Source organism: Leguminivora glycinivorella, chromosome Z (genome assembly GCF_023078275.1).
Source record: "Leguminivora glycinivorella isolate SPB_JAAS2020 chromosome Z, LegGlyc_1.1, whole genome shotgun sequence".
NCBI classification, from domain to species: Eukaryota; Metazoa; Arthropoda; class Insecta; order Lepidoptera; family Tortricidae; genus Leguminivora; species Leguminivora glycinivorella.
In genome coordinates this window covers 5755768-5768111 of record NC_062998.1, presented here as the reverse complement: position 1 = coordinate 5768111, position 12344 = coordinate 5755768, and positions in this window count along the sequence as shown.

The following is a 12344-nucleotide window of genomic DNA, read 5'->3' as shown; positions in this document are numbered from 1 at the left end:
CTACTCTCCCCCTTCAACTATCTTCACCTATAACATCACGTCAATTCATCGCTCCGTTTTGCCGTGAAAGACGGACAAACAAACAGACACACACACTTTCTCATTTATAATATTAGTATGGATAATAAAGTTATTTAGATTTCTAAATAAATAAATTTAGATACCCCTAATCCTGGCGGCAGTAACGTGGAGTAATAATTATTTTAATTGAAAAAGGTAAATCTAATAAAAATAAAAGGGAAACCACATTAAACGATCACCATACAAATAGGTACTACTTGCTTATACATAGAATGGTCTTACCACGTCTTATTGTTTTTCAGAATGAATAGGTAGACGTTTTGACTACGATCACACATGATGCGGTGTATACGGTGGAGCACGCTTACCTATGAGATACCTATTTATTCTTTCTTTAAAGAGACCTGGGGCCTTACCATGATCTCTTAACGCGATTCAGTTTAGGACCTAAACTGAACTGCGTCGCTATTTCCTACCACGACGTTGTTATTGCGATCAAATTTCGACCGAGCGAGCGATAAGCGTCCCAGCCGTTTCATTCACTCATCTCAAGTGTATTTCGTACCATGACATGCCACTTGAGCCTAAACTGAATCGCAGGAATGTCAAATTTAGCGATTCATAAAAAGTTACTCGCTTACCGCATTATTCTGAATCGCTTTGTTGTAACACTAGCGATACTAAATAGTTTTGTGTTTTTTATAAGGAGTAGGAGATGGAAAATATAACTAAAGCTAGTTTCATCACCTGATTAATTTATTATTTTGGTTTTTCGATCCTTACCGATTCGATAATAAAATATAAAGTTTTATGATTTTGTTTAGTAATATTTACGGACCAACTATTCCAACTAACTACACGTTTTTACATTTTTAGAGTGCCCTATGATCTCGCAACTTTCGCAAAAACGCAAATCAAAAAGAGCGAGAAAAAGTCTGATCCTTTTTTAGTCGATATGCAAGGAGTCATGTTAACACTTGCGACAAACTATGCCTAGGATGGCTAAGGAATCAACTAGGTCTAGCATAACTTAGCGATATACATTAAATTTAGACACGAGTGAGCTACCTACAAATACTAATGACTTATGTATTTGTTAAAATATCATCCAAACACTACGAGTTCTATAGCCGAGCACAGCACTTCAAATACATAAATAAAAACTTTATTATTAATTACCTACTAGTCAAGGGCGCGATGTTCTAAACATAAGCTTTAACGAACTGTCATTATATATATATTTATCATTTATTTATAGTTTTGTTCAAAAAGACACGATATTTTACACAAAATCATTGTAATTATTGTGAATTTTACATTTAAATATTTTAAATGTTTCTTTTTCCAGTTTTAAGAATAAAATAAAATTAAAAATTAGTAATCGTTCCTGGTTTTCGAACGATCAAACGTCACAAGGGGAAAACGAGATAGATTTATACGATTCCTATAGCGTCATCCTTTTCTTGTCAAAACGATTCAGTTGCGGACCAGAGACAATATCGGTCTTTCATTCACTTGTACGCGGTTCAGTTTCGACTCTGAACATTGGAGGTCATGGTAGCAAATTGAGACGCTCAGTTTAGGCACCTAAACTGAACTGCTCTGCGTTTGAATCGTTTTTAAAAAGATCGTGGTAAGGCTGCTGGATTGTACTCATGCGGAAACAGAGACTCAGGCAGGGCATTCCACTCCTTGGCGGTTCGCAAAAGAAATGTTGAAGCGACGCTTAGTGCGTATTTTTTGAATACTAAGCGCGTTTTCACATTATCCGATCCGATATCGGATGTCGGACCGATATCCCATACATTACAGGCACCATCTTGGATTTTTTCCATTGAAATCCTTCCGACATCCGATATTTCACTTATAGTTTAGTCTGTGGTGTTCTAATTGACAGATTAAAGTCGATGAGTAGAAAAAAACATATAAACACATTATAAATTAGTAATGTGACAGATGGACAGACAGACGGACAGAGTCGCACCATAAGGGTTCCTTTTGTACCTTTTTGGTACGGAACCCTAAAAACCTAACCTAGGGTGCCGCCAGCAGCGGTGCAGGGCCCAAGCTGCCGGTGGTTAGGGCTGCAGAGAGAGGAACCGTCGGACTATCCGCGCCGTGTCCAAGATCACCGCCTTCTGCATCTAGCCCTTGATCCAGCCACCTAGCGCGTTGGTCGAGACCCTTCGCTTTGAGACCGTTCGCTGAAACGACTATCGGAACAATGATCGTCGAATCAACTTTCCACATGGTAATCTCGTGAGCCAAGTCTAGGTACTACTGGACCATTATCCATACTTCCATACTAATATTATAAATGGGAAAGTGTGTGTATCTGTTTGTTTGTCCGTCTTTCACGGCAAAACGGAGCGACGAATTGACGTGATTTTTAAAGTGGAGATAGTTGAAGCGATAGAGAGTGACATAGGCTACTTTTTGTCTCTTTCTAACGCGAGCGAAGCCGCGAGCAAAAGCTAGTAATTATTATTTGTATCTCCGTTTAAAACTCGCAGGTCTTTCGAGCCCGGTCATTTATAAGGCGTGCGTGGGAATACAGATCCAACACGTAGAGATATTTGATGTCATGTAGAACGCCTGCTGGAACCCATTCACGGGTACATGAATAGATAGCCGTGAACCGGTTTCAGCAGGCATTGGAAACTATTGTAAATAAAATGGAAATAATATATCAGGTCTATGGGTTGAACTTTGGATGAGTTATGAAAATGGGCTATTGCAAAGGTCCGGACACCTATACATTGCGTTAACAAGTTATCGAGGCAGGTGGTGACTCGCGACTCGGTAGATGGGCACCTGATTCGCCATCGTAGAGACTGCCAATCGCAACACCGGCATGAGTGGCTCAGGGGTGTCGGGAGGTGGTGCTGCGCTTTCTGCGAAGTTACTCGCGGCGTTATGCCCTTTAACACTTCCACCCCTGGAGCTACAGTTCAGACGTTCCTTTCTGGACGGCCAATGAAGGCAAGCCAGAGCTGAGAGTCCTGCGGGTCCCCTTGGGGTACCACTCCGGCCGGCGAAGACACGCCGGAGACGGAGACCCTGACCGACTCTCGGGAACACTCGGGTCCGTGGGGTCGTCACTCCCCAACAGCTCGCTGCTAATTATTATATTATTAAACTTGAAAAAGTTTTTTTTTCTCGACTTTAAAAGTTGGTATTTTGTCGATGTCCCGCCCTGAGACACTCAGGGAAGAGGAGCATCGGCGTCCCCAATATATATAGTGTTCCCTAGCACCTTAGATAAAATAGTCGTTGTATGGATGGCGGCTTGCTTTTGTAATATGTATTTATGTTTATTTGAGCATCTAATTTATCTATGTAAAGACTGTATCGTTAAGTATGAAGACAACTTTAAGTAGCCGTATTTATTTGCTATTATATTTTTTTCTTATAACAAGCCATGGGCTTAATAAGGCACATAATAAGGTACACATTTTGTCCTAGAAACTCGACGTAAAGCATATGGTTTAGACAGTATTGACTTAATCCTCCCGAGTACCAATTACGATTCCGGACAAATGCTACTAGAAAATTCACAAAGTGCGTAAAAGACGATACGATTGCGAAAAAAAATTGTATGGTGCGAACCTCAACGACACATGATCCACAAAGCAGAATATCTGGACATAGTCTAGCCACTGTTATTTTAAAAAAATATAGTTCAGGATCTGTGTATGGCGGCCATTTAGAGAATGTGGCATGGTGCTTACTCTAACTCCGACTTTGATGTCGAATTTGACTATCATACATTGTTTATATCGATCTGGTTTAAGCACTGTTCAAACACCATGAATGTCAATTAGAATTTGGCCTATGGCTAATTTTTTTATCTGTTTCTCTCATCCTGCTAGCATCAAAAAATTACGGCAATCCGGAACGTTGCTCAAAATTGCGTTTTTTTAAATTATATAAATTCGCCGCATTTATTCTACAAGTACCCAATTGGAAAAACCATGAAGAGGACTCTTAAAGAATATATATTGGCAGCATATTAACCTTTGTTTGTTGAAATCGTACAAAGAGTCATTGAAATATTGTTGATAATGTTGATTCCTAAAAATATCACTCTACGACATCATCTCTCTTTTTATCATCTTAAGAAAAATATTTTTAGATAGTACCTAATTCCACACACCTTGCATTTGTTCAGTTTATGCTATCCTGTCCGAAATGGCGTTAATGTTTTTACTGTTAGTTATTAGTTAGCTAGCTATAAATCTGGTGGTGGCAGAATAACAGCGTCCGTTGCTGGCAGTGCTTGTGGCCGCTGCGCCTCGAGGCCCTCTGGCACAGACATTAGCTGAGCCACCTACCTTTTCAATTAGTTTGTAAGCATGCCTGTGTACTTTTATAATGTACCTGTGTTCAAACTTTTGAATAAACGTCTTTATTATTATTATTATTATTCTCAAATTAAGCCAGATAGGGGTTGTCCGAAATTTATTTGCTAGACCTTAATGAAAGTACCATAAAATCCCTAAAATAAAAAAATATCAGACCTTCTTATATCAAATAGTACTTACCAATACCTTAAGATCATACTCTCGGAACATAATAATACAAAATTATGCACATGTCAACATTTAGACGAGGTTTGTTTTGTCCTTATACTTAACGATACAGTCCTTATCTAGAAGAACAGATCTATTCTATTCTTCTAGATACATAGATAACATAGAAAATATTTATTTGGCATACAGATACATGATAAATACAAGTAATACTTAATAACTACTAGTACACCAAATAGGATGCCACTCAGCGAATACCGTGTCTAATAGACACGGCACTGGTTTTCAGGGCAACCAGAAAATTAATAACTAAGTCTTATATTTAACTAAACAGAACGTAAGAGCACTTAAACAGAAACTATGTTTGGGCGTGATAGAGAAAGTGTGTGTGTGTTTACCTACTCACAGAACATATTATTTATAAATGTAAATAATTGCAAATGTGGACGCTTAGTGTTAATTATTTAGTTGAGATTCAAGTAGATGCTGTTTAAGATTGTGCTTGAGGTAATGGATTTGTATCTAAATATGTATGTTTTTGGCTACAATACCTGTGGCTCCTATTACAATCGGGCATCTTCCATAATCTTGTTACTTCTGTCCTTAACGGCCCTGCTAATTATTATTATTATGAAACGGCTAAAGCTCCCATAATGAAGCATACTGGAAGCATGAGGACCCTTTCTTACTGGATAGTCACATCGGTAAATAAGTAAACGTCTAAACAAATTTATTATCTTGATAGATCTACGAGCACTTGACCTTTGCCTCTAACTTTAAATTAAATTCAAACTTTTGGGATAAAATAATAAAATTAGGCTTCAGGGGCTGTTTTTAGGTCAATATACTGTAGTAGGTACAATTACATTACACAATATCATGACAATGGTGACTTGAAATACACACTGAGAGAAAATACAACCAGTTTTCATGTTCGTTCAACAAGTTTTTTGGTTAAAATAGCGCCTACGTGTTCTTTGGTTCAAACAACAAGCTACTTGTCATTTGAATCGGCAATATATTTGAATCAACAAGTCGATTTTATAAAAACAACCTGACACATATTGTTTTAAACATACGTTTGGCTGATTCAAACGGATAAACCGCAACAAGTCGAACTTTTTAAATTCACAATGCAAATTTCTCTCAGTGCACGTAAGTGTAACGACCTGGCCACGACATTAAGCGCGACAGCGGTGAGCGGAAACCATACGTGCGAATGAAAAGTCCTATCTCTGTGTCTCGCTCCAATGTATGGCCGCCGCTCACCGCTGCCGCGCTTAGACCAATGTAGCTGGGCCGTAGGCCTGGGTGCACGCTTATTTTGGGCGTGCACCGTGCAGCGGGGCGGATCGTGCGGCGTGTATGTCACACAATTGAAGCTCATACAACTGTCCTGAGTCGACGCTGCATAGCGAACACAAGGGCGAGCCCGCCCCTCCGACCGAGCGTCCGCTCAGGGCATTTCTACGACGCGAAACGAAAACGAAACGCCACGAAAAGTAGTCTGACTCTGTCGCGCCAATACGCAAGAGCGTAGATAGATTATCTACGAGCGTTTCGTTTCGTAAACGTTTGTGCATTCGGCTACGCACGGCCTTATATAATACTAGCTTTTGCCTGCGGCTTCGCTCGCGTTAGAAAGAGACAAAAAGTAGCTGATGTCACTCTCCATCCCTTCAACTATCTCCCCTTAAAAAATCACGACTATTCATCGCTCCGTTTTTCCGTGAAAGACGGACAAACAAACATTACGCCACCTACCATGTGAACTTGAAGTGGCAAATGTCAAAAAATGACATGTAAACAAACATAATATTTTAACGATTTTTCGTTAATTTTAAATAAATCGAATAACAAGAGCTACTATTTCAAGTGTAATTTAGGTAGATAGATTATAAAGACATGGATATAATAATAAAAATCAGTTTCCAAAGCATTACTCACGGTATAAACTTCCAACCCCAGACCACAGAAGGAGGAGGCATATAAGGAATCTTGAAGAACATAGGAGTAATAGTAGAAGTTCTACGAGCGAGTGATATGGTATTCGCTAAACCTCCGTCCCGTTAATGCCATATAAAACAAGTCTAAACGTAAGTACCTGTCATGTCCGCGGCCGCACAAATATCCGACACGGGCCTATTCCCAGGCCAAGCCTGAATCTTTAAGCATAATCTTTTACGGTAGGAAAAATACTAACAGCGTATTGAACAATATTAGGTAAACAAAGCTTAAATATATTATAATTTATTATAATGTTTTGTTTTGACATATCCCTTACATTTTCTTTTCACGGCAGCTATCCATTTAGTTCTTTGATCCAATTTCCAGTGTGCTCTAAGGGTCCCCCCACATCTAGCGTCTCGCGAACGTCGTCGCCTCTCCAACGCCCGCGCGGCGTCGACGCCGCGCTCCCGCAGCGCCGACGCGACGTTGCGGCGCCTCTCGAACGTCGACGTCGCAGTGACGTCCGCGCGGCGTCGACGCCGCGTTAGCGCCGCGCCTCCTCGACGTCAGTGGCAGTAAATCAAAAGTAGCTTATACGTTAGTTCGTATGCCTTAACCAATTTTTTGAAAAGTTATTTCTATAATGTAGGTGCATCAACTCGTTTACAGAGGGTCTGTGGCCTGTGTTGTATCAACTACGTTTGACGTATTGCTTCCTCTTCATCGGAAAAACTGTCATTTCATAGAAATATTGTAAAAACACTAAACAGAGAATCTGTCGAAGAAACGAGAGCAAAAAGCAATATTTACGCGTCTAGCGACCGTCATGATGCAGAAATTTAAGGTTTTTGATTAGTAGTTTACGTTTATTTGCCATAATTTGTTAGTTACTAAAATACCGGGATTCCGATTACAAAATTAAATATCGGTTTTGAAATCTACCCCAAAAATCCCGAGATACTGGGATCCCGGTATTGGAAGCCCTAGCTGGACGTTGGTAGCCGCTGGCATCGCGGCGGCGCTGCGCGGGCGCGGCGTTGGCGCGGCGTCGACGCCGCGCGGACGCCACTGCGACGTCGACGTTCGAGAGGCGCCGCAACGTCGCGTCGGCGCTGCGGGAGCACGGCGTCGACGCCGCGCGAGCACGGCGTCGACGCCGCGCGGGCGTTGGAGAGGCGACGACGTTCGCGAGACGCTAGATGTGGGGGGACCCTAAGAAACGCATAGAACGTGCAACAACTATTATATCCCATTATTTTTACAATTAACAACAAAACAACATTGGTGCCCCATTTCAAACATTACACATTGTATTATTAGGGTTCTGTAGTCAACTAGGAACCCTTATAGTTTCGCCATGTCTGTCTGTCCGTCCAACCGCGGATAATCTCAGTAACCGTTAGCACTAGAAAGCTGAGGTTTGGTATCAATATGTATATCAATCACGCCAACAAAGTACAAAAATAAAAAATGGAAAAAAATGTTTTATTAGGGTACCCCCCCTACATGTAAAGTGGGGCTGATATTTTTTTTCATTCCAACCTCAACGTGTGATATATTGTTGGATAGGTATTTAAAAATGAATAAGGGTTTACTAAGATTGTTTTTTGGTAATCTTAATATTTTCGGAAATAATAACTCCTAAAGTAAAAAAAAGTGCGTCTCCCCCCTCTAACTTTTGAACCATATGTTTGAAAAATATGAAAAGAATCACAAAAGTAGAACTTTATAAAGACTTTCTAGGAAAATTGTTTTGAACTTGATAGGTTCAGTAGTTTTTGAGAAAAATACGGCAAACTACGGAACTCTACACTGAGCGTGGCCCGACATGCTCTTGGCCGGTTTTATATTTTATGAGTTTTGATAGATGACAAACCACTTTCAGTGTCGATTTTGATTTGACCATCGCAAGCACTGCGATCGCTTTGCTTACCCGACTACGGCGACTGTAGGTTGACTGTACCTAAATATTGTCAGGGTAATTTTATTACTACGTCAAACGTTGCTATCATAGAACGTTCAGGCGCATAAAGAGATTAAACCCAGTAAAAGACTAGCGTCAGCGTGTCTAAATTTTAAAGCCAGGGATACACCAGTGGAAAAACTCGCGACATTTATGTCGCTTTAGCGAGAAACATCGCGCGAATCATCCCATATTGCGTTATTCCGGCATTAGCCACGGCTCATGGGAGCCTGGGGTCCGCTTTGGCAACTAATCCCAAGATTTGGCGTAGGCACTAGTTTTAAGAAAGCGACTGCCATCTGACCTTCCAGCCCGAAGGGTAACTATTAGGCCTTATTGGGCATTAGTCCGTTTCCTCACGATGAGAAAGATCGCGCGAATAAATGAGGGTAAATATTGTTCGCCAGACGGCACCACTGAGGCACATCTCGGACACTGGCGATCAAATATATGAAAGAGGCGCGTTCCTAGCACACATTCTAAGCTCGTGTAGGTGAACGCCATGCTTGTATGAGTGAGATATGACAGGTTGACGGTTCGCGTGTTTGACAGGCGGTAACTGTGAGGTAACCGAGAGGGGGTGGGCGGCGCTATCAGCGGGGAGCGGGAGTGGCCATACTGTACGATAGTACTATTTCTTATACTGTGACTGAGGCGCCAAGTTTTTCTGACAGCAAACTTCAAAATCCACCAATCATATTACATAGATATTTATATGATCGGTGGGTTGTCAGAAAGACCAGGCGTTTCAGTATCGCCGCCTGGAAAATAAAATCTGAAAACCCTCGGGAATTACTACATTGCTAACCTTGCGAAGTTGGGTCATTTTTTTTTCAAAGTTGTCCACCCCCCCTTTTTTTGGTTTTGGAAATTTTTGTGTGGTTTCCACTCAGAATCGCGAGTTCTTTGAATTTCTAATAGGTGACAAAAGTGTCCCAAGGCTTTTTTCCCATTCCGTTACCATTTTTTCATACATTTTGTATGGCGGTAACGGAATGGAAAGTTCGAAAAAATGTATGGAAATCTTAGACATTTGCATGACCTTGAAATCCTTCCGACATCCGATATCGGATCGGATAATGTGAAAACGGACTAACGGTTAATTTCATTTGCTCTCCTAGTGTGTACCTGGCTGTAAACGATGCAAACTTGCAGAATCAGCTTCCATCAAGGCGGTGAATGACTTAGTAAAAAAAAATCGTATTTAATGTTTGCGGCAGTGATATAGTATTTTATGCAACAGGCGTTTAAAGGAGGTCAAAAAAGACGAGTGGCGTGAGTAACAATTTGAGGCGAAGCCGAAAATTGTTATTGAGACGCCACGAGTATTTTTTGACTCAGTTAAACACCGTTGCATACAATACTTTTTCTACGACCATGCACTTAGTTTTTAATAGTTTTCTTGAATAAATTTCGTGAAATTCACACTGTTTCCTGTATTTTGACTCAAAGGTTTGTACTGTCAGCTCGGCTGCGCAAAGCCTTTCCGCGCACGCCCGCAGTGTCGTTATAAGGCGTTGCCATGGTTACAGAGCCAAACAATGCGTTTTCAGTTTTTTCGATACTGCGCGCATGCGCGGAAAGCCGGCGGACGCTGGCTTTGGGGAATAGACCTTTATGTAGGGTTTTAAAGATCTGTGCACGACCCTGTAAATGACGAATAACAGTTCGGGAGTAGAAAAATATATTATGTAAAATAGGTTACTTAAATACGTACTTGCAATATTATGCGAAAATTGCATAATAGTACTAGGCAAAAATTGCTCATGTAATGGGAGGTTCCATTAAATGGGCAATATTTGCATCATCATCCTCCTTGCGTTATCCCGGCATTTGCCACGGCTCATGGGAACCTGGGGTCCGCTCTGACAACTAATCCCAAGATTTGGCGTAGGCACTAGTTTTACGAAAGCGTTTGCCATCTGACCTTCCAACCCAAAGGGTAACTGGGCCTCAGTGCGTTTTCACATTATCCGATCCGATATCGGATGTCGGACCGATATCCCATACATTACAGGCGCTATCTTGGATTTTTCCTATAGAAATGATCCGACATCCGATATCGGATCGGATAATGTGAAAACGCACTTATTGGGATTAGTCCGGTTTCCTCGCGATGTTTTCCTTCACCGAAAAGTGACTGGCATATATCAAATGACATTTCGCGGATAATTTCCGAAAAACTCATTGGTACGAGCCGGGGTTCAAACCTGCGACTTCCGGATTGAAAGTCGCACGCTCTTACCGCTAGGCCACCAGCAATTTTTGCATAATACTTACAAACTTACATATTTCTGGGTTATCGATACCATAGACTCTTTTCTCTGTCGATACCTACCTAATCGCTCTAACGACGTCGATGAAATTTCGGTAGCGAAAGTCTTACCTCTGAAATACGAACATTTTGAGTTACCTATTTCGTGTAATTAAGGAGTAAAAAATACTAGTTTACGTACTTTGTTACAGCTAGAGATGGGCTGAATATTCAGTAAATATTCGGTATTTGGCAAATTTGGCAAGTTTTTCAATGTTCGTATTCGGCCGAATAGTTCGGTAACATTGCCAAATATTTACTGAATTAACATAGTAAAAAAACATTCAGTAGAATTGAGAACCTCCTCCTTTTTTGAAGTCGGTTAATAAATAGCGTAAGTTACTTTGTTTTACATCGGATAATGACATCCTATTTCAGCATTCTTAGGAACCACCAAAGGGAGATAAAATGGTTAAAATATAAGTACCTACAATAATTATGTAAAAAAGTAAAAATAACGTAGCTTAAGAAACAAAAACCAAAATTTTATTTTGCACTTTAGTAGTAATTTATTATAGGAACATTAAGAGCTTCATTCAGTACCCATCATTGTAAAGTTTTTAAATCTAAGCCAGGATTTAAAATGTGACGGAACCGAATATTCGGCCGAATGTTCGGTTCAGTAACAGCTGAACTGAATGTTCGGCCGAATATTCGTATTCGGCAAAGTCCGTATTCGGCCCATCTCTAAGTTAGAGCTAAGTAGCTACGTACGCAAGGTCGCAATACTATGCGTTTGCTAGCCCGAGACTTGATCTAAAACCTAGCTGTGCTAATCCATACTAATATTATAAATGGGAAAGTGTGTGTGTCTGTTTGTTTGTCCGTCTTTCACGGCAAAACGAAGCGACTAATTGACGTGATTTTTTAAGTGGAGATAGTTGAATGGATGGAGAGTGACATAGGCTACTTTTTGTCTCTTTCTAACGCGAGCGAAGCCGCGGGCAAAAGCTAGTAGTTAATAAGTTCCCAAAAATCGGCGTTGTCACAACTCTCCTCTGTCACAACTCACCTTGGTCTCCCCTACGTCAGCAGGACAATTTAATTATGTAGATATTTCAAATATTTGATTTAATAATTCCACTTTGAATCCAAGAAAGTAGAAACTTTGTTATACTTAAAGGTACTTTTATAATAAAAATATTATACAAACATCACATAAAAGGTGACTTGGCTAATAAATTAAAATTTTCATCTCATCTGCAAATTACTTTGCACTCTGGTGCAGTTTTCAAAGAATAAAGAGCTTTCCGACAGTGTGGTGAAATAAAAACCGGTCAAGCGCGAGTCGGATGCTAAGGGTTCCGTGAGCCTCTATCAACGGGGGTATCAAAATCGACGTCCATTACCGCCGCATTTGCAAATATGCATTTTATAGGCAAACCGATCAATTTCCTAAAAAAATTACTCACACAAAGGAAGCTTGTTTAGTTCACTAAATCACATATAGGCGCTAGAGTGTGTGAATGAAAGAAGACGCTACCTATTCGTCAGTTTTTGCGAGGAGAGCGCAAGAAAAGGTTGTGCCATACTGACGCGTGACGCCACACCTAAGCGAACTCGA